General features: G+C 44.9%; 1 protein-coding gene across 1 annotated transcript in view; it reads right to left on the reverse strand.

Moving 5' to 3' along the window:
- The window catches only part of foxp1b (forkhead box P1b), a 169,166-nt gene that overhangs the window by 94,223 nt on the left and 52,856 nt on the right, over window positions 1-22,087 (reverse strand). Inside the window, 1 exon segment of the mRNA XM_079241660.1 lies at window positions 13,941-14,003. The gene's annotated coding sequence lies outside the window, so the exon portion shown is untranslated.

Here is a 22,087-nt window from a genome sequence, read left to right on the forward strand (position 1 = left end):
ACAGACTAAACGACACGTAGACTGTAAACGACACGTAGACTGTAAGCGACACGTAGACTGTAAACGACACGTGAGCAACAGTGTGTAAATACACAACCATTGTAAACACCCAAACAGACTAAACACACAGATAGAAGAAATAATATACAAACGAAACTACATGCAAACAAATTAATAACACACAGACTGTAAACAACATGCAAACAAACAGTGTGTAAACATCCAAACACACTGAAAAGACAGAAACAGACTGTAAACAGCAGGTAAACAGATTGTAAACAGTGTTCAAGAGTTTGAACACTAAGAGCCCCAACATGAGCAGACCGGGATCCCGTTCAGCTACTTTAATGGCACTGTTCTGGTTCTGTCTGACCCTGTCTCCAGTCACAGATTAAACTGGTTCTTTGTTCTGGCCCAGCGGAGCTGGTGCTGGTGTAGGACTTGTTTTTCAGAGCAGGAAACAGAACAGAGGTCTGTACCATGGAACTGGTTTTCTTTTTTTTGTAAAGGCAACTTTATGCCTTGTACAACGACGCTGGATCAATTCTTGCTGGGGTATATCACCATGGTTACCAGGGTAAATCACCATAGTAACTTATGCTCAACAGCAGTTCCAGAGCAGGTTATTTACTGGATAAGAACGCAACCAGTATAAAAAGCACCGCCCGTTTATATTAGGCATTTTCCAAGAGATTAGACCAGTCCGATCTCTTGGAAAATGGGATCTGACAGTTTGGAAAATGGGATCTGACAGTTTGGAAAATGGGATCTGACCAATCTGACAGTTTGGAAAATGGGATCTAACCAATCTGACATTTTGGAAAATGGGATCTAACCAATCTGACATTTTGGAAAATGAGATTTAACCAATCTGACATTTTGGAAAATGGGATCTGACCAATCTGACAGTTTTTAAAATGGGATCTAACCAATCTGACAGTTTTTAAAATGGGATCTGACCAATCTGATATTTTGGAAAATGGGATCTGACCAATCTGACAGTTTTTAAAATGGGATCTGACCAATCTGACAGTTTTTAAAATGGGATCTAACCAATCTGACAGTTTTTAAAATGGGATCTAACCAATCTGATATTTTGGAAAATGGGATCTGACCAATCTGACAGTTTTTAAAATGGGATCTAACCAATCTGACAGTTTTTAAAATGGGATCTAACCAATCTGACAGTTTTTAAAATGGGATCTAACCAATCTGACAGTTTTTAAAATGGGATCTGACCAATCTGACAGTTTTTAAAATGGGATCTAACCAATCTGACAGTTTTTAAAATGGGATCTGACCAATCTGACAGTTTTTAAAATGGGATCTAACCAATCTGACAGTTTTTAAAATGGGATCTGACCAATCTGACAGTTTTTAAAATGGGATCTAACCAATCTGACAGTTTTTAAAATGGGATCTGACCAATCTGACAGTTTTTAAAATGGGATCTAACCAATCTGACATTTTGGAAAATGGGATCTAACCAATCTGACATTTTGGAAAATGGGATCTAACCAATCTGATATTTTGGGAAATGGGATCTAACCAATCTGACATTTTGGAAAATGGGATCTAACCAATCTGACATTTTGGGAAATGGGATCTAACCAATCTGATATTTTGGGAAATGGGATCTAACCAATCTGACATTTTGGAAAATGGGATCTAACCAATCTGACATTTTGGAAAATGGGATCTAACCAATCTGATATTTTGGGAAATGGGATCTAACCAATCTGACATTTTGGAAAATGGGATCTAACCAATCTGATATTTTGGGAAATGGGATCTAACCAATCTGATATTTTGGAAAATGGGATCTGACCAATCTGATATTTTGGAAAATGGGATCTGACCAATCTGATCTCTCTGAAAATGCCATTCTCTTAATGCAGGTGCAGTGATCATGAGAGGAGCTTAGAAGAGTTTTTAGGGACAGATTTGTCCATTTGATGAGGAAATAAAGTCTTATATCAGAGTGTTGAAGCATGTTTTTTATTTATTTTTATCTTGTTCCCGAGTCCATTTAGCTCCACCAGGAAAAAAACGATGTTGGGAATAATGTTCACACATACAGAACCAGGAATTTATGGAACCACAACTACTTGTTTCATCCTGGTGAGGAATTCCAACACAAAACGCTGCACACAGGAGAGGGCCTCAGAAGAAACTGAATGGAAAATATGCAGGAAAGGAAGTGAGAAAGTTCCGTCTGAAACATCTGGTCCGGAAAAAAGTTAAACTGAGTGAACAGGACGAACATCAATGTATGTTTATACTTTCTGATAAATTACTTTTGTATAATATCATAAATTTATGCATTAATAGCATTTCTTCCTGACTGCTGCTTTTGGCCTGGATGATGCAAATAGTTTTTCACATTTCTAAATGTCTGCTCCTCCACGGTGAAGTAGCTGCTTTGCAGGGTTTCTGCATGTCTGTCATTGTTGAGACGCTGCAAAACTTTGTGAGTGCACTCTGATCAACATTGTCAAGACCCTGAGTTGGATTACAGAGTTGATGACTAGCTTCGTAGTACCACTTATCCAGAATCTAAATGTCTGGGTGAGTTAACCAGGTAACAGAGAGATATCCCAGTTAATCCCACCGTGTTAGCTTTGATCAACTCCCACATCAGGTTTCTCTCTCACTTAGGCTCCAGGTCTTCCCCAACCCCATATCCCGTCACCTTTTAATATGAAACACATTCATTTTACCCTGCAGACTGAAGAGGAGCAACTCCGACTCCTTCACTTAATACCCACCCAAATAATCATGATACACAGTGTCTGATGCACACACTGCACCCTACATGCTACACTCATCCTGTAAATCACTTACAGAACATACACAAGTCTGATCAATCAGTCTCTACAGACTTAAGACTTTCATCATGTTTATCATCACTGATTCAGACGGTTTAGCTGGAGGTGGAGGTAGCAGCTGTGAAGAACATGAGGCTGTGCATGAAAAACCAGCTGAGATGAAACCAGGTATCTGGTCTAAACACGAGAAAAACCGCTGCCTTGCTCCAGATTAAACCTGGAGGTGAAGACCTGCCGAGGGCCTTACCTGTCCTGGAGCCTCACCGGTCCTGAGAGCCCTACATGTCCTGACGCCTTTTAATTAGACTAGTCACAAAAAAAGACAGTGGAACATGAAAAAAATGGTAGAAAACACTTTTTTAATGCTGAGAAAAGTCCTTAATGAGACCAGAAGTTGAATGATTGTCTTTATTTACCCCGTCAGAAGGTAAAATCCCAGTTGTATCAGTTAAACTGCTTATTTCTCAGGATACTGATCAAACACAGACTAAAACCTTTCTGCTCTGCATGAAGACTGTTTAATTACCACCTAAAAATTAATTAAAATTCAAACTATTCAAACTTTTACATTTAATTAACTTATGTGGGTCATTTTTTGGTTAAATGTTCTCAGTGAAAGGAAAAAAAGCACACATTGCAATCGTCCAGGTGGAGCAGCTGTAAACAGGATCTATAGCTGTCTATAGCTGTTGTTGGACATCTATAGATGTCCAACAACATCTATAGATGTCCAACAACTTGCTTCCTAAATACTCTCTCACATCCTAACATCCTCACCATCCATATGTCCAGGTTTCCTTCAGGTGAATGCAGGGTTGAAGGAGGGGTCCCAGAAAAACACAGGATAACGTGTTGAGATACATCAGAAGCTGAGTGACACGTGGCAAGGTGGCCAGTCAGAGATGCCATTGTCATGTGAGGCTGAGGTAGATGGGGGCACTAGGTGGGAAAGTAAGGGGTTAAAGCAGAAGGGGTGGGGGTTGCTTATTACATTGTTTAAGCCAATCATCAGAGGGAAATAATAACCACAGACGGATCCGAAGGTGTCAGATCGAGCTGGATTACTGGGTGGGGCTGTGTTGGTAACGGCACTGTCCACACTTCCAGTCAGGAGTGTGTGTCAGGAGTATCTCAAGTCACATATGGTGCTCGTGTTTGTCATAAATTCCTTTCATGTTTGACATGCTGGGTCACTGGATGGCCAACAAACCAAGACAAGGTTCAACACCGAGGATCTCCTGCCATTTGCCTTTTATTCAGATCATCAGATATTCCTGCTGACCTGACGTGATGTTCTCCAGAATACCGGCATTGAAGTCTGGCGAGACGAAGCTGATTGGCTCTGGATCCATTCACAGATCCGTCATATCAGCCACAGACCGCCGCGAGAGGGAGGGGAGGCTGCAACCTTAAAACAAAACCAATTCTCTGCAAGATGTCTGCAGATACCAGAACAAAGAAAATCTGCCCTTCTTTCCACAAGAAAAGACAAGTTTTCCTTTCATTAAGTCCACTAAAGCGTAATTATCTCCCTGCAGACCTTAATCAGCAGCTGAAGGAGACAAGAACAAAAAGAGTTTCTTCTTCAGTCCTTAAAGATTTTTTTAACTTGTTGTCCTTTTTTCTTTCATTCTGGACTTTCAGTCCATCAGACAGAAGGTTCACATGCAAACTCCAGCAAAGTTTGCTTTTCTAATCATTTTCATGATGGAGGAAGATTTGGCTTTAAAGCCTGAACCGAGCCCTATACTAGCACAGGCTAAAGGAACCTGGAGGGACCAAAAGGGACCGGAGACAGATTGAACATGGAGCTGAAACAGCCAGAGCCAAAAGGACAGGAGGCAAAGGCACTGGAGAGACCGGAGACAAAGAAACCACAGATGAAGAGATCTGGAGGGATCTGGAGGGACTGACAATGCAGGGACCAGAGACTACTGATACCAGGATGGAACAGAGACAATGGGACCTGAAAGGACTGAAAGATCAAGGGATTGGAGACGAAAGGTTTCTGAATATCTGAAGGGAATGGAAATTAAGGGACTTGAAGAGACCGCAGCTGAAACGACCTGAGACAAATGGACTGGAAAAGATGTGACCTAAAGGGATCAGAAGGCACTGAAGATGTAGAGACATAAAGGGACCTAATGTGACCAGAGACGAAGCAACTGGAGACAAAGAGACCAGAAACTTAAGGGATCAAATGGACAGAAACTGAAGGGATCGAAGTTGAACGAACGGAAATGAAGGATCCAAAGACAAAAGGACCTAAATGGATCCATGAAGATGTCTGAAATAACATTCAATGCTTTCCAACGTTTATAAAACGTAAATTGAAGGAATGAAAGGTTTTATCCTCATGATGAATCCCTGGAGGAAAGTAGAGGAGGATGCTGGAGAAAAAGAGACTTAATTAGCTTGTATGAAATAATTGCCATCAGCAAATCTCATCAAACGGGGTTGAAGCATTTTCCTGCAAGAAAGAAAAAAAAGTCATTTTTTTGGATTGTGAGGAGACAAAAGGTTTTTAAACAGGAAGTGGCGACCAATCAGTCATTTAGTATACTGACACCGAGGTCAAGTTAATTAGACCATCATCATTTTAATCAGGACAAGGTGCCGGGCATCACTTCCTAAAGCAGCTGGTGGACTTTAATCCACCGAGGGACACCGGTACAATGAATGGTCTATATGTAGTTCCTGAGGTTTCACCCAGACGCAGGTTCCAGAGATTGGTCTGGTTCTCTGATGGACTTCCATCATTAATAAGCTGGATATACCAAAAGAAACAAATTAACCCTGAAGGGCCAGCAGGGAGGACTGCTGGAAAAAAAAAAAAAAACAGTAGGGTCTGCTGGAGGACCAGCAGGGGGAAATGTTGGTGGAACACCAGTAAGAACTGCTGGAGGACCAGCAGGGGGAACTAATGGAGGAACATTAGTAGGAACTGCTGGAGGAACATTAGTAGGAACTGCTGGAGGAACACCAGTAGGAACTGCTGGAGGAAAACCAGTAGGAACTGCTGGAGGAACACCAGTAGGAACTGCTGGAGGAAAACCGGTAGGAACTGCTGGAGGAACACCAGTAGGAACTGCTGGAGGAACACCAGTAAGAACTGCTGGAGGAACACCAGTAGGAACTGCTGGAGGAACACCAGTAAGAACTGCTGGAGAAACACCAGTAGGAACTGCTGGAGGAACACCAGTAAGAACTGCTGGAGGAACACCAGTAGGAACTGCTGGAGGAACACCAGTAAGAACTGCTGGAGGAAAACCAGTAAGAACTGCTGGAGGAACACCAGTAGGAACTGCTGGAGGAACACCAGTAGGAACTGCTGGAGGAACACCAATAGGAACTGCTGGAGGAACACCAGTAGGAACTGATGGAGGAACACCAGTAGGAACTGCTGGAGGAAAACCAGTAAGAACTGATGGAGGAACACCAGTAGGAACTGCTGGAGGAACACCAGTAGGAACCGCTGGAGGAACACCAGTAAGAACCGCTGGAGGAACACCAATAGGAACTGCTGGAGGAACACCAGTAGGAACTGCTGGAGGAACACCAGTAGGAACTGCTGGAGGAAAACCAGCAAGAACTGCTGGAGGAACACCAGTAGGAACTGCTGGAGGAAAACCAGTAAGAACTGCTGGAGGAACACCAGTAGGAACTGCTGGAGGACCAGCAGGGGGAAATGTTGGTGGAACACCAGTAGGAACTGCTGGAGGAACACCAGTAAGAACTGCTGGAGGAAAACCAGCAAGAACTGCTGGAGGACCAGCAGGGGGAACTAATGGAGGAACATTAATAGGAACTGCTGGATGAAACACCAGTAGGAACTGCTGGAGGAACACCAGTAAGAACTACTGGAGGAACACCAGTAGGAACTGCTGGAGGAACACCAGTAGGAACTGCTGGAGGAACACCAGTAAGAACTGCTGGAGGACCAGCAGGGGGAACTAATGGAGGAACATTAGTAGGAACTGCTGGATGAAACACCAGTAGGAACTGCTGGAGGAACACCAGTAAGAACTACTGGAGGAACACCAGTAAGAACTGCTGGAGGAACACCAGTAAGAACTGCTGGAGGAACACCAGTAGGAACTGCTGGAGGAACACCAGTAAGAACTGCTGGAGGAACACCAGTAGGAACTGCTGGAGGAAAACCAGCAAGAACTGCTGGAGGAAAACCAGTAAGAACTGCTGGAGGAACACCAGTAGGAACTGCTGGAGGACCAGCAGAGGAACACCAGTAGGAACTGCTGGAGGAACACCAGTAGGAACTGCTGGAAGACCAGCAGAGGAACACCAGTAGGAACTGCTGGAGGAACACCAGTAGGAACTGCTGGAAGACCAGCAGAGGAACACCAGTAGGAACTGCTGGAAGACCAGCAGGGGGAACTATTGGAGGAATATGAAGGAAACCACTGGAAATGGAATATGAGGGAAACGGTCTATTTGTAGGTCCTGAAGTTTCTACCAGATGGGAGTTCCAGAAGGTGGTCTGGTTTCCTGATGGGCTTCCATTACTAATGAGCTGGAGATGCACTGAAAAACAAAAGGAGCCTGGAGGACCAGCAGGGGTAACTACTAGAGGACCAACGGGGAAAACTGTACTCAGATCTTTATTCAAAAAGAAATTAAATGTAAAACATGGAATAATTATCTCCACCCATCAAATCTTTCAGGATATTTTATTCTTTGCTGGCCTTAACATGTAAAACATAATCAACCACATTTTGGAGTTGCTGACTATGAATTATATATCTTCTACAAAAGCAACAATAATTTTTTACTGAATATCATTAAATGTAAAGAGTTTGTGGAGATTGTGGCAGGAAGGTTAAATAAAAGGGGGGGGATAAAAGATTAAGCCAATTTTTGGACTGCAGCCCATCAACAGAGCTGCTAAACCCAGCAGCTCCACATTAAAACACCAAACCATCTTTGCATCTTTCCCTCTGGCCCTAGTTCAGGTCATCTATGGACAAGGTGACAGAGGAAACGTTGGCGACCCCCCCTCGGTGACGTGGCCCTCAGCCCCGGGGCAGGACTGGCCAATGACACGAGCAGAACAAAGTAGGGTGCTGTAATACTTCATATTCACCAACCTCATGGGAAACATGATTAAAATGGGCCGAAGCAGCTCTGTGCCGCCACCACCACTATGTCTGTTTATGATTAAATTAATGGTTCCGTTAGATCATCATTTTTAACACTAGTCATTAATATTTCACAGGGAGTTAATATTAATCTGATCAGAAATTATCTCCCTTCAATAATTCAATATACGCATTAATAATTCAATAAAAAGAATGTTCTCTGCAGTCAATGAGGAAATACTAGAGACATTTAATCAGTTCATGGGAGAAAATAAAACTTAAAAAAGTTGGAATACAGCAGTTATGCAGAGATTTTCGTCCTGTTTGGTGCCTCACGAAAGCATAGAAACATGGCAGCGTCCTTCTGGATTTATCTGAATCTGGTTTGTCAACGCACCAACTGACCAGAACTAGGGCGATATGACGATATATATCGTTTGGATGATAGAAAATGTCCATCGTTTCATATAGGCTCTATTGTTTACGCCACAATAAGGTGCTTTACTACAGTATTTTACATCGAGATGTGCTTTACGACATGCACGCTGTGATATATAAACAAACATGGAAAAAGACGGTAGCAGACGTGTTTCAGAGCAGGATGATTCACTAAAAGATGAGCAGCCAACCCAAACCGATGAGTTTGTTCATAAAAGGGAAATTTCTGTCGCATGGATGCGGGGTTTGGATATAAAAAGACCGACGTGGAACCGACAACAGACTAGCTCACAGTCCCAACAACGGACTCCGACACAACTAACTCATTTTATCACCTGCACAAGAATCAGGATAAAGAAAACAATAAAGAATAGAGTCAACCAGCAAAAGCAGCAAAAGCAGCAAAAGCAGCATCAAGTGGAGGCGAAAGCTCAGAATAAACTCCAGATGTAAACGCTGAAACAAGTATTTACCCTTGAAACGTCATACGGCCATAGTTCCCCCAGATGGACGGAGATCACTGCTGCCGTTGCCAAGCAACATCAGACACATAACTGATGACTGACACATTGTTACACACACAGTTTTATATCGGGATACAAGGTTTTGGTCATATCGCCCAGCTCTACCAGGAACTAACTACAAACTAACCAGGGACTAACCAGAAACTTGTTCCACCTGCAAATGGTGCATTTAATGACCATTTTCTTCTGTTGCTTTTGGGAATTTTTGGACTGAAAATCCACCCACTTCCCATTTGCAGCGTGTGGACCAGTGTCGTCCCCCCCCCCTGCATGTTTTATAGGCAACCCTACCTTAACACACCTGGATTAAATAAAGGCTCGTTAACAGGCTGCGAAGAACTTGATGAGGAAGTTCAGTAATGTGACTCAGGTCTCTAGAGGAGGAACATGTCTACAACATGCGGGGGGGCCTGAGGACTGAGAAACACTGGTGTGGACAGAAGACAGATATTTCACGGAGACGTATAGTCAGGACTGATCAGCGATTAATCAGGCTGCTGGACGATGACACGGCTAAATTTAAACACCAATGGCGTCGAGTAGCAGCCTCCTTCATCCCTGAATTATTCATCACAGTCATCATCACGCAGCATATGGAGTTAACACTCGCCACTCCCACGTCTGCACATGTCCCAGTGTGGACTGGTGTCCCTCACTGTGGTCAGTGGACGTCCAGGATGAAGACTAACCCTTCATCCCTCCTCTTCCTCATCACTTTCCATCCTCCTCTTCATCACCCTTTACTCCATCTCTCCTCTTCCTCATCCCTGTCTCCATCTCTCCATCCTTCATCTGCAGTGTGTTTATTGTTTCTTGGAAGATTCAGAACTTCCTTTATTTGGTTTCTTTATTGACGTTTTGAAGCAACAGTTTTTCAGCTCCGTGTAAAACAAGAATATTTTGTTTTTACTTTTATTTACTTGTTTATCTGTCAGCACAGATCTGAAACCAGGACCTGAGAGGTGCATCTGGATCTTCAGATGATCCACCTACTGTCTGCCAAAGACTCGTCGGATACGGTCTCCATGGAAACATAGCCAGAAAAGAATGAAGTATGTCGCATGAACCAAAGAACTGGACTGAAGATCAGTAGAAACGGGTCTGATGGAGGGACGGATTCTCTCCAAAACCTGGACCTTAATGGGTCTGATGGGGTGATGAAAGCCAGCCAAACATCCTGAGACTACTGGAATAAGTTACAGGAAAGTTTATGTGATAAAGTTCAGACTAAAATGAAGAAATAAGAAAAGTCAAGTCAGATATTGACTTTTCATCTGTAAACTGTTTTCTTTCTGAAAAGCTGGAATTCCACCCGGACTCTGGACTTTTCCAGGGTAAACGCTTTTCCAGTGGGACCCTGTCGGTCGTTGCTTACGCCAACCAGAGTCAGTATCATTTATTTAAAGCAGCTGATGATTGTGTGGTTGTAAATGGAAAATGCTGGTGAAAGTCAGTTTACATGCTGCTGTGTTTATCTGATCTCCTCTCAGGTACACTCTCCTACTTCCTTAAACAATCTAACCTTCTGTTATAACCTTCCCAACTATACTGGGACTTTTAAATATCAATGTTTTCTGTTTAAGTCCTGGTTAAACCTGAAACTACAAACGTAGACCAGTCCGAGCGTGTTCGGTTGGGACCTGGAGGCCTTAACCTTTAATTGCCCTGACAGTGGGACGTACATAATTGTTAAACGGAGCAGTTATCGTGAGTTATTTCCCTATGACCTGCAGACAAAGGCTTTGTTTGTCCTCCATATCCTCCCCTCGCTGTTGCTCCGTGTCCCTTCCTTGTTTTATCCACAGCTCTCAGTAGCAAACAGAGTTGTATGCAAATACTGAAAGCCATAATGCATTTTATTGTTTGGTGTTAACATTTGAATATTTAAATGGTGCGTTTTAGATCTAGATATTCTCATTTCCATAAACTGTGCACGCTGGATGGAGACAGTTGAGTTTACCTTCACAGCGGGAGGATGACCCTGCAGGACTTTTACCTCTCTTCTGCAGTGTTCGTCTGACCTCGTCATTTTCATGCTTACGCCGTTTCTGCAAACTGCTTGCTAAGAATCAGCGTCACCTGTGTTTAATAACAACTACTGCATGTGGCCTGTGTCAGAGCCGCAGAGCTGGATGTGTGAATCACCCACGTACATCCCACTTAACCAAATTGGCAAAGCTGATAAGCCATATTTACATAGCAGTGTTGCAGGGCGTGATTACCATCAGGAAAACTTCCCCCCACGCTCTAATGGAGAGTTGGAATATAAGTTAGTGTGGGTTATGGCTGCCCTCGGGAAAATAGCTCAATTACAACCGTGGATATAAACACTTGTGTGGCTGTGGGAGTGGTAAACAGATGTGAGGTGACAGTGAATGTACATGCTCAGTCAAGCAGCTGTTGCTTCATTCACTTGTTCTGATGATAAATTCCCATTTCTCTCCCCGCAGCTCAAAAAGAAAGCCACATTATTTGCTTATGCTGCCAGTTAAAGCTCCTCAGAATGTCATAAACATGTAAAGCTAACGTCTGCTGCCCTTTTTCCTCCCACTGTCAAACACAACGATCCGTTAGCACGAAGTGGACGCGGCGCCGGGACTCTGCACAGGCTGCTGGGATCCGCAGAGCAGCATTAAACCCGCATCTTACAAACTGAAAACAGACAACATGAAAGCATTCACGGCCGTGTCATATGATGTTATTTTGTGTCTTGCGTTTGTTCTCGTACAGAGTATTGAAAAGGACATCCCTTCTGGCTGTTGTCTCGTTGGGAGCCTACCTGTCACACGGCTGATGTGACGTCCTTTGAATGCTGTGTGTTCATGTGATCAGAGCTGCAGCAAGCACCCCCACATGACAAAGCCACTGCGAGTGTCAAAGCAGCCTACAAACAGGCCTGTCCTTTTCCAGACAGGAAGCTGGGAGCAGCAGAGGCGCTGCCTTGTCTCATCTGCCAGGAGCGCTCGCCACCTCATCACAGCAAACACGTCTGATGGCGTGCACGAGTCTGCGCTGGACGGATGATTTGATACTGGCCTGTGTGACACATCTGTTGCTTGTCAAGTTGTCTGCGAGCTCAGTGCAAGCGGGCAAATGTGCTTCATGTCGCCGCTTGATGTTTACAAACAGTGGTCAGCGTGGTGGGTGTGACCCGTCAGAACGCTGTGTGCACGTGTAGTCTGCAGCGCACGTGTAGCCTGAGCAGCGTGAGGCCTCTGAATGGATCTCTGTCGCTTCATCATCCTGTAAGAGCCGACTTCACCTGCTGGAAACAAGTTATTTTCTCTCCTGTCTAACGTGCCAAAGCTGTAAAGCAGATCTGTATCAACTGCTTTTCTCACTATTTGCTCTTTATGAGCTTTTAAAGTACTTCGCAGAGGGATAAAAAAAAAGAAAAAAAGAAGTTAAATTAAAGCTATTTCACACCAGACTTCCACTGTCAGCTTAAATACTTGAGCATTGACCATAGCTAATTGGATCCATCCAATCCATCCATCTATGAAGTACACATGCTGCATCAGCAAAAATCAAACGACATTGTTTCAGTCTGCCGTGAAAGGAGCTGAAAGGTATTTATCAGCAGCAGGACGCTGCAGCGGCTTAGCAGGGCTGCACTCACAAAGTCAGATCTCTGACTTGTAGAATTAATATTCAGCCGTGTGGCTGTAAAACAAGTTCAGGAATCATTTCTACACACGGCGCATTGCTATAAATTACATGGGAAAACTTTCAGTAAGCTTTGATTCTTATTGTTAACTTTTTTTTTTTCACTGTTCATCTATTTGTGATTGTTTTTAAAAATTTGGATTAGCCCACGTTTCCAGCGGAAACTGAAGATAAAAGAAAAAGAGAAATTTGAGATAAAAAAAAGCAGGTTTGTCTGCGTGAATAATTTGCATGAGCCTCAAACCCAGCTTGTTATGTAAATGCCATCCCTCTTAAGAGGGTGGGGAAAAAATTTCAGAAAGCTCATTTACATCAACAAATGACAACACTCAAACTTTCCATTTACTATCAAAGTGTTTTGCAGACGCACCAACCTGGAAATGATAACTGTGTGTAGAAGCTCACATCTAAATGGATGTAAAACAAACTGAAGGGAGGTTGAACAGGATACGACATGATGGAATACCATGACTGTGGTTAGGACCTGTGCAGCGGCGTGGGCTCAGCGGGGAGGCACGCCGCTTCTATGGGGCTCTAATATATTCAAAGAGGGATCATTTACTTAAGGCTTGCATCCAAGGATCAGTCTGTCCTTCATTAGCCTCAATCTGACACGGATGTGAACAACATGCTGGCTCGCCAACATGAACGCTGCCCCTCCTCTCTCTGAGCTCCTGTCTCCCTTCTCCAAGACCTGTGCTGCAAATTCCTCTGGAAATATCACAGGTTGTTAGCATTCCACAGAGAATTTTACATGGGTGTACACTCAGGCCTTAATTAGAGACTCCATTTGATCATTCAGCAGCTGGGCTTTATTAAAAATACGGGTTTCAACACCCCTCCCTCCCTCCCTCCCTCCCCAACACTCGGCCTGAAACAAGAAAATGAGCATTCATTCATATGTGACGCCTTGAAAATAAATATTTACAAATAAAATTCTTCTTTAAATCCTCTGTAAAAGATTTGGATTGAACACAGCTTCCATCTAAAAGTCAACATCATCCACATGAGCAGAACCAGAGAGATTTAAACTACTACATCTGGCCAAGGTCACGGGGACTGGAAAACAAAGAGCAAGTTTTTCCTGCGTGAAGGTTAAACCGGCTTGTGTTTACACGACACTGTCGGCTTTGAAAGAGCCCTGCAAAGTGGAGTCTGTTTGTTTTCTATGTGTTTATACACCACACGTGGAGTAATGACTGCTCGGCTAGTCTGCCGTGCAAGTTCACGGTTCCCGTTGGACCAGGATCCCACAGACTGGCCAGCATGACATGCACCAGGAAGCTGCTTTCCATGCCAACAAGCCTGATCATTTCATGGCATTAAAACACTTCTCTAAGGCATAAAAGCGACCTGTCTACCTGCTGCCGTGCAGGAGAGTCACTTACTTTGATCTCTGAATCCTCAGGACGTCACCACAGGAGTCTCCTGGCTGGCTCGCCAATCTGCAGCTGGATGACGATGATGAAGCAACAGAAGAGGAAAGGGCAAAAAGAACAGAAAAAAGAAGGAGAAGAAGAAAAATAAGAAGTCCAAGAAGAAGAAAAGGATGATGTGAAGAAGAAAAGAAAAGAAAAAGAAGAGGAAGAAGAAGCAGACGAAGGAGAAAAGACCAAAAAGGAAGAAGCAAAATAAAGAGGAAGGAACATAGGAAGAAGAAGATAAAGAAGAAGAAGAAGAGGAGGAAGAGGCAGGATGCAGTGAGGTGAAAGGGGTAGAGTGGAAAAAGAGAAACATGGCAAATTATTCAACACAAAGATGAAAACCCCACTCTTTTTTCCAGAACAACCTTCAAAAATAATCATAAAATCAGATCTGATGCTTTTTGGTTAATGACTGCCGTGTGTGTGCGTGTACACATACAGACACACACCTCTGAGTTAAGTATGACGCCAGTAGTGGAGGGACACAAAACAGGTCACTTACAAATTAATATTCACTCCGGCAGAATTAAATTGCTTCCCTTTAAATATCCGTGGATACATATTTAGCAAATAATAATTCCCCTGATTAAACAAATAATGACACAGTCCAAAAACTGTAACTGGGTCCAAATTCATGGGAGCTTTGCTCTAATTGCATTTAAACCCTGCTCCTCCCCAACCTTAGATCAAGCATTTTTTAATTACTGGCTTGTGAGGACTGAATCCCCCCAGCACTGATGGGAAAATAAAAATAGATTACGTTTTAGAGAACACGACACTTCGGCTGAAGTGTTTTATGGAAACGGCTGGATTGTCATGTTTAGCTTTAGCCTCTGCTCATTTAGATCCCGTTGCTTTAACTCAGGGAAGAAACAGAGAAATGTGTTTCCTGAAAGGGAGGAGAGGTGGAAAGAACCCATCCTGCCCCCTGAATCACCGCCGCCCCGCCAGAGCCGACGCCACCGGCCTTTCTGCAGAGGCAGCAAAAGTTCCCCGAGAGGGGAGCGTCTGCCAATTCAAACAGGGCTCGTTCCCTCCTCCCTGGACCGCCCATGTGGGCCTGCTTGGGGCTTCCTGAGGGCTTGCTGCAGATGGAGGACTTTGAATAAAGGTAACGGCAATGTCACGGCTACTGTAAACTGTCAGCAGGACGTTCCCAATCACAGCGTAAAACAACCCCACCTAAAACACCATGCATTGTTTTTCCACCCCCTCCCTCCCGGGCCACACTTCCCACCATGAAAAAGAGAAAACACAGGCCAGAGGGCAACGCATGGCCTTACCTACACAGGCCGGAAGCTGACATGGTTCCCGGCTCTACAGAGACCAGAGGGTGACCTGGTTCCCTGATCTACACAGCCCAAAAGGCAGCTTGGTTCCCTGATCTACGTAGGCCGGAGGACAATGCGTTGCCTTGTCCACAAAGACCAGAGGGCCACATGGTTTACTGGACAACCAAGTCCCACATGGAAAACTTATTTATATTCACATGGACAATGTGAATATGGACAATAAATCCTTCAATCTTCCTAGATCTAACCCAGCAGCAGAGGTGTATAAAGTAGAGGTAGAAGTAATGTCCAGCAGCTCTTTCCAACCAGTCACTAAACCAGCTGAATCAGCTCAGGTAGAAGAGCCTGTTGGTGAAAACACCTGTTCTAAATGCATGGGTAGATCCAAAACATGGCAGGACTTCTACTTTATTTTTACTTCCACTTCTACTTTAGACACCTCTGCCCAGCAGACGCAGCCTCTTTCAACAGTAACATCATTTTTCTGCATGTGTTATTGATCTACAGGAGCTGCTACTTTGTGCATTTCACACACGAAACTAGAACATCTCACTAGACTAGCCTGAAAAACTGCTTTCTGACACTGCATTTCAATAGTTTGTGTTCTACCTAAAAGACAGGGACTACTTTGTGTCTAAACGCAACGATAAATCTGAGCGAACTGAAATAACCTGTGGAGTTTCCCGAGGCGCCATCCTGAGACCTCTGCTGTTCAACATCAACACGCTTCCACTCAAATGATGAAAAACAATTATATATGCAGAAGACACACACATTTACATAACAGGATCCAAGCTGATCAGATGCATTGATCATGTTAAAGGTTGGATGTTTCAGAACTTCCTTCAGCTAAAAAACAAAACAAAAAAACCTCTAAACTGAAGATAAAAAGTAAAAGTCCGCGATAAGCTTCCAATGGCTCCGTTAAAAACTGGTGACAAAGAAATCTTGGTGTAGACCTGGACTCAGACCTGGACTTCAGGCAACTACAACGTTGCTGTAGTAACGTTAGTTACTACAGCAACGTTAGTTGCCGTTGCTGTAGTAGAGAGCCCATGCTGATGGCGTTTCAGAGCATTCTGGTTCATCTTTCAGCACAGTGTTGATTTATGGGACTCCAGACGTGGAGGTCTGATTTGACCAGGTGCACGCATCACAGGGTCTGCAGGGTGCGCATTCAGGCGCGTACAACGCGTTTGGTTCATGTTTGGAACACACATTTTGAGGATATTTAGAAAGATAGATCTGCTTTCCATTTAGAGAAACTTTTTGCGTTTTTGGGAGTAAAGGTTTAGATTCATAAAACACATCAAAAGACGTAAAGTTCCCTTTTATCGCTCAAAGAACATCTGGAGGATTAAAGTACTGATGACTCAGCAGAATTTCTGCACTTAGCTTTAGTAGACTACTGGAGAACGGCCCTTACAGGTCTCTCCAAAGTCCACCAGACGGCTGCAGTTAGTCCGGAACGAGGCGGATCCAGTCCTCACTAAGACCAGGAACCTGGATCATAAAGCTCCAGTCCTCACTAAGACCAGGAACCTGATCATAAAGCTCCAGTCCTCACTAAGACCAGGAACCTGGATCATAGAGCTCCAGTCCTCACTAAGACCAGGAACCTGATCATAGAGCTCCAGTCCTCACTAAGACCAGGAACCTGGATCATAGAGCTCCAGTCCTCACTAAGACCAGGAACCTGGATCATAGAGCTCCAGTCCTCACTAAGACCAGGAACCTGGATCATAGAGCTCCAGTCCTCACTAAGACCAGGAACCTGGATCATAAAGCTCCAGTCCTCACTAAGACCAGGAACCTGATCATAAAGCTCCAGTCCTCACTAAGACCAGGAACCTGATCATAAAGCTCCAGTCCTCACTAAGACCAGGAACCTGGATCATAGAGCTCCAGTCCTCACTAAGACCAGGAACCTGGATCATAGAGCTCCAGTCCTCACTAAGACCAGGAACCTGGATCATAGAGCTCCAGTCCTCACTAAGACCAGGAACCTGAATCATAGAGCTCCAGTCCTCACTAAGACCAGGAACCTGGATCATAAGGCTCCAGTCCTCACTAAGACCAGGAACCTGGATCATAAAGCTCCAGTCCTCACTAAGACCAGGAACATGGATCATAAAGCTCCAGTCCTCACTAAGACCAGGAACCTGGATCATAAAGCTCCAGTCCTCACTAAGACCAGGAACCTGATCATAAGGCTCCAGTCCTCACTAAGACCAGGAACCTGGATCATAAGGCTCCAGTCCTCACTAAGACCAGGAACCTGGATCATAAAGCTCCAGTCCTCACTAAGACCAGGAACCTGGATCATAAAGCTCCAGTCCTCACTAAGACCAGGAACCTGGATCATAGAGCTCCAGTCCTCACTAAGACCAGGAACCTGGATCATAGAGCTCCAGTCCTCACTAAGACCAGGAACCTGAATCATAAGGCTCCAGTCCTCACTAAGACCAGGAACCTGGATCATAAGGCTCCAGTCCTCACTAAGACCAGGAACCTGGATCATAAAGCTCCAGTCCTCACTAAGACCAGGAACATGGATCATAAAGCTCCAGTCCTCACTAAGACCAGGAACCTGGATCATAAAGCTCCAGTCCTCACTAAGACCAGGAACCTGATCATAAGGCTCCAGTCCTCACTAAGACCAGGAACCTGGATCATAAGGCTCCAGTCCTCACTAAGACCAGGAACCTGGATCATAAAGCTCCAGTCCTCACTAAGACCAGGAACCTGATCATAAGGCTCCAGTCCTCACTAAGACCAGGAACCTGGATCATAAAGCTCCAGTCCTCACTAAGACCAGGAACCTGATCATAAAGCTCCAGTCCTCACTAAGACCAGGAACCTGGATCATAAAGCTCCAGTCCTCACTAAGACCAGGAACCTGGATCATAAAGCTCCAGTCCTCACTAAGACCAGGAACCTGGATCATAAAGCTCCAGTCCTCACTAAGACCAGGAACCTGGATCATAAAGCTCCAGTCCTCACTAAGACCAGGAACCTGATCATAAGGCTCCAGTCCTCACTAAGACCAGTAACCTGGATCATAAAGCTCCAGTCCTCACTAAGACCAGGAACCTGATCATAAGTCTCCAGTCCTCACTAAGACCAGGAACCTGATCATAGAGCTCCAGTCCTCACTAAGACCAGGAACCTGATCATAAGGCTCCAGTCCTCACTAAGACCAGGAACCTGGATCATAAGGCTCCAGTCCTCACTAAGACCAGGAACCTGGATCATAAGGCTCCAGTCCTCACTAAGACCAGGAACCTGGATCATTAAGACCAGGAACCTGGATCATAAGGCTCCAGTCCTCACTAAGACCAGGAACCTGGATCATAAGGCTCCAGTCCTCGGTAAGACCAGGAACCTGATCATAAGGCTCCAGTCCTCACTAAGACCAGGAACCTGATCATAGAGCTCCAGTCCTCACTAAGACCAGGAACCTGGATCATAGAGCTCCAGTCCTCACTAAGACCAGGAACCTGATCATAGAGCTCCAGTCCTCACTAAGACCAGGAACCTGGATCATAGAGCTCCAGTCCTCACTAAGACCAGGAACCTGGATCATAGAGCTCCAGTCCTCACTAAGACCAGGAACCTGGATCATAAGGCTCCAGTCCTCACTAAGACCAGGAACCTGGATCATAAAGCTCCAGTCCTCACTAAGACCAGGAACCTGGATCATAAGGCTCCAGTCCTCACTAAGACCAGGAACCTGGATCATAAAGCTCCAGTCCTCACTAAGACCAGGAACCTGGATCATAGAGCTCCAGTCCTCACTAAGACCAGGAACCTGATCATAGAGCTCCAGTCCTCACTAAGACCAGGAACCTGGATCATTAAGACCAGGAACCTGGATCATAGAGCTCCAGTCCTCACTAAGACCAGGAACCTGGATCATAGAGCTCCAGTCCTCACTAAGACCAGGAACCTGATCATAAGGCTCCAGTCCTCACTAAGACCAGGAACCTGGATCATAAGGCTCCAGTCCTCACTAAGACCAGGAACCTGGATCATAAAGCTCCAGTCCTCACTAAGACCAGGAACCTGGATCATAAAGCTCCAGTCCTCACTAAGACCAGGAACATGGATCATAAAGCTCCAGTCCTCACTAAGACCAGGAACCTGATCATAAGGCTCCAGTCCTCACTAAGACCAGGAACCTGGATCATAAAGCTCCAGTCCTCACTAAGACCAGGAACCTGATCATAAGGCTCCAGTCCTCACTAAGACCAGGAACCTGATCATAGAGCTCCAGTCCTCACTAAGACCAGGAACCTGGATCATAGAGCTCCAGTCCTCACTAAGACCAGGAACCTGATCATAAGGCTCCAGTCCTCACTAAGACCAGGAACCTGGATCATTAAGACCAGGAACCTGGATCATAAGGCTCCAGTCCTCACTAAGACCAGGAACCTGATCATAAGGCTCCAGTCCTCACAAAGACCAGGAACCTGGATCATAAGGCTCCAGTCCTCACTAAGACCAGGAACCTGATCATAAGGCTCCAGTCCTCACAAAGACCAGGAACCTGGATCATAAGGCTCCAGTCCTCACTAAGACCAGGAACCTGGATCATTAAGACCAGGAACCTGGATCATAAGGCTCCAGTCCTCACTAAGACCAGGAACCTGGATCATAAGGCTCCAGTCCTCGGTAAGACCAGGAACATGGATCATTAAGACCAGGAACCTGGATCATAAAGCTCCAGTCCTCACTAAGACCAGGAACATGGATCAGAGCTCCAGTCCTCACTAAGACCAGGAACATGGATCAGAGCTCCAGTCCTCACTAAGACCAGGAACATGGATCAGAGCTCCAGTCCTCACTAAGACCAGGAACCTGATCATAAAGCTCCAGTCCTCACTAAGACCAGGAACCTGGATCATAAGGCTCCAGTCCTCACTAAGACCAGGAACCTGGATCATAAAGCTCCAGTCCTCACTAAGACCAGGAACCTGATCATAAAGCTCCAGTCCTCGGTAAGACCAGGAACATGGATCAGAGCTCCAGTCCTCACTAAGACCAGGAACATGGATCAGAGCTCCAGTCCTCACTAAGACCAGGAACCTGATCATAAAGCTCCAGTCCTAACTAAGACCAGGAACATGGATCAGAGCTCCAGTCCTCACTAAGACCAGGAACCTGATCATAAAGCTCCAGTCCTCACTAAGACCAGGAACCTGATCATAAAGCTCCAGTCCTCGGTAAGACCAGGAACATGGATCAGAGCTCCAGTCCTCACTAAGACCAGGAACATGGATCAGAGCTCCAGTCCTCACTAAGACCAGGAACCTGATCATAAAGCTCCAGTCCTCACTAAGACCAGGAACCTGGATCATTAAGACCAGGAACCTGGATCATAAGGCTCCAGTCCTCACTAAGACCAGGAACCTGGATCATAAGGCTCCAGTCCTCACTAAGACCAGGAACCTGGATCATTAAGACCAGGAACCTGGATCATAGAGCTCCAGTCCTCACTAAGACCAGGAACCTGATCATAAGGCTCCAGTCCTCACAAAGACCAGGAACCTGGATCATAAGGCTCCAGTCCTCACTAAGACCAGGAACCTGGATCATAAAGCTCCAGTCCTCACTAAGACCAGGAACCTGGATCATAAAGCTCCAGTCCTCACTAAGACCAGGAACCTGATCATAAAGCTCCAGTCCTCGGTAAGACCAGGAACCTGGGTCATAAAGCTCCAGTCCTCGGTAAGACCAGGAACATGGATCATTAAGACCAGGAACCTGGATCATAAAGCTCCAGTCCTCGGTAAGACCAGGAACCTGGATCATGGAGCTCCAGTCCTCGGTAAGACCAGGAACATGGGTCATAGAGCTCCAGTCCTCACTAAGACCAGGAACCTGGATCATGGAGCTCCAGTCCTCGGTAAGACCAGGAACCTGGATCATAGAGCTCCAGTCCTCACTAAGACCAGGAACATGGATCAGAGCTCCAGTCCTCACTAAGACCAGGAACCTGATCATAAAGCTCCAGTCCTCGGTAAGACCAGGAACCTGGATCATTAAGACCAGGAACATGGATCAGAGCTCCAGTCCTCACTAAGACCAGGAACATGGATCAGAGCTCCAGTCCTCACTAAGACCAGGAACCTGATCATAAAGCTCCAGTCCTCGGTAAGACCAGGAACCTGGATCATTAAGACCAGGAACATGGATCAGAGCTCCAGTCCTCACTAAGACCAGGAACATGGATCAGAGCTCCAGTCCTCACTAAGACCAGGAACATGGATCATATAATTCCAGTCTTCTGATATTTACTCTGGCTTCCAAATCCTGCTGTAAGTTTAAAAAGATCTGAATGGTTTAGGATGAAAATACATTCAGGACCTTCTGGTTTGTTATGAACCAACTGGATTCCTCAGGTCGTCAGGGTCCGGTCTACTTCCTGGTCCCAGAGTCAGACGTAAACCTGGAGCCAGAGTTCAGTTTCTGGAACAGACTCCCAGAAACCTGCAGGTCTGCTGAAATGTTGCTGCTTTAAGCAGGATAAAAACTTTATTTGCTGCTTTTTATCATAACATCTGTTCATCCCTGTTTCATGCATTTTATCCATTTTATTTTAGGTTTATTTTTCTATTTTTATTTCATTTTAAAACTTTGTTTTGCTGTAATGGTTCTTGTGTTTTATGAAGAACGTCACATACGTCACGTTTCATGTACACGAAATGTGATGCTCAGATAAATTTGCCTTTTAGAAATTTATGTCTCAGGCCGTGAAAACCCCACCACCACGACCACCGTGGTCCATGTTCGGCCAGTCATCGAGGCTGAATGTAA

Source organism: Telmatherina bonti (assembly GCF_933228915.1).
Source record: "Telmatherina bonti genome assembly, chromosome: 6".
Lineage (NCBI taxonomy): Eukaryota > Metazoa > Chordata > Actinopteri > Atheriniformes > Telmatherinidae > Telmatherina > Telmatherina bonti.